The sequence below is a fragment of the Pisolithus orientalis genome (genome assembly GCF_024613125.1).
Source record: "Pisolithus orientalis strain OTSU chromosome Unknown F5J12scaffold_100, whole genome shotgun sequence".
NCBI classification, from domain to species: Eukaryota; Fungi; Basidiomycota; class Agaricomycetes; order Boletales; family Pisolithaceae; genus Pisolithus; species Pisolithus orientalis.
Genome location: NW_026260881.1, coordinates 4,180 through 5,572, shown reverse-complemented (window position 1 = coordinate 5,572; position 1,393 = coordinate 4,180).

The following is a 1,393-nucleotide window of genomic DNA, read 5'->3' as shown; positions in this document are numbered from 1 at the left end:
TGTGGAGGGGAGGTGTCAAAGTGGGCAGAAGTTGGCCCTGTGGTATTTTGGGCAGAGAGGGTCATGGTCCACAAGGCAACTGGATTTTCTCCATTCTATATGGCTCACAGTGTCAAACCCAGACTCCCCTCTGACCTCATCAAGGCAACATTCTTAGCCCCTTTTGAGGTGAAATTTTACTCAGCAACAGAACTCATCACTCACCATGCTCACCAACTCCAGAAAACACCCAGAAGACCTCACTTGCATGCATGATCTAGTCCTGAAATCCTGCTTTGCATCAGCCAAGGATTTCATCACTCACTTTACACATACCATCAAAGATTTTGACTTTGAAACAGGATCACTCATCCTTGTACAGAACTCCCACATTGAACTAGAACTTGACCATAAAACCAAACTGTGTTACCTAGGGCCAATGATCATTGTATGACACACTAAAGGTGGGTCATACATACTTGCAGAATTAGATCATGCAGTGTCAAAATTCCACTTCACTGCCTTCTGCCTGTACCCCTACTTCCCATGGGATAACACTCATATTGAAGTCACTCAGCTGCTTGGAAATTCTGCACAGGACCTAGATTGCATCAAAGACAATTGCTACCAGATCCTACACTCGCTGACATCCCTTTGGACAAGTCAGATGAGTAGCATGTCTTTATCTCCCTTTTTTCTTTCCTTTCTATTCTTTCTTTTATCAATACCCATTCCTCCTCATATAAATCCCTGCTGTCAAAAAAAAAAAAAATTCTGCTGCACCTTACCATTCTTCTCAAAGATGTTCTCTCTTTTACCATACACCAAAACAAAAACAGAGTCAAAAAAAAAAAAAAAAGAAGATCTATTTTCATGACACAAAAATTTCTGCTGGTTCAGGTATGATACAGGGAGTACCATATACATTTGCCTTACAGGTCCCTGAGCTCATCCTTCAGCTTCCACAGGTTCTTCCCACCTCATCTGAGCCACCTTGATCTGCCTGCTCTACATGCCTCCCCAACAGCCCTAGCAGCCAGTGAACCTGCCCCAACTCAAACTCCTCATCATCTGCCCTGGCCTCTAAAATCTGCACACATTCTGCAAGGTCAGTCCTTGTTCAGTCTTGTGGGATTGTGACCTGTGGAGTTTCTGCAACTGCAGGGATTTCATCCTGTGCCAGCATCTCAATGTCATCCAATAGGCTGGTCACTGTCATGGAAAAACCACCTCCAAGTTCATCTTGAGGTTTATTGACAGGAGAGGGGGTAGGCTTGACTGAGAGATGGGGAGCAAGTGTTGAGGAGGGGAAGAAGAGAGGGGGGCTTGGCAAGGGAACATGAGGGAAGGTGTCAGGTCCAGCGATGTTGAGGGCATGGGAGTATGGAGGGCAGTAAACTGCACTCGGAGTTTT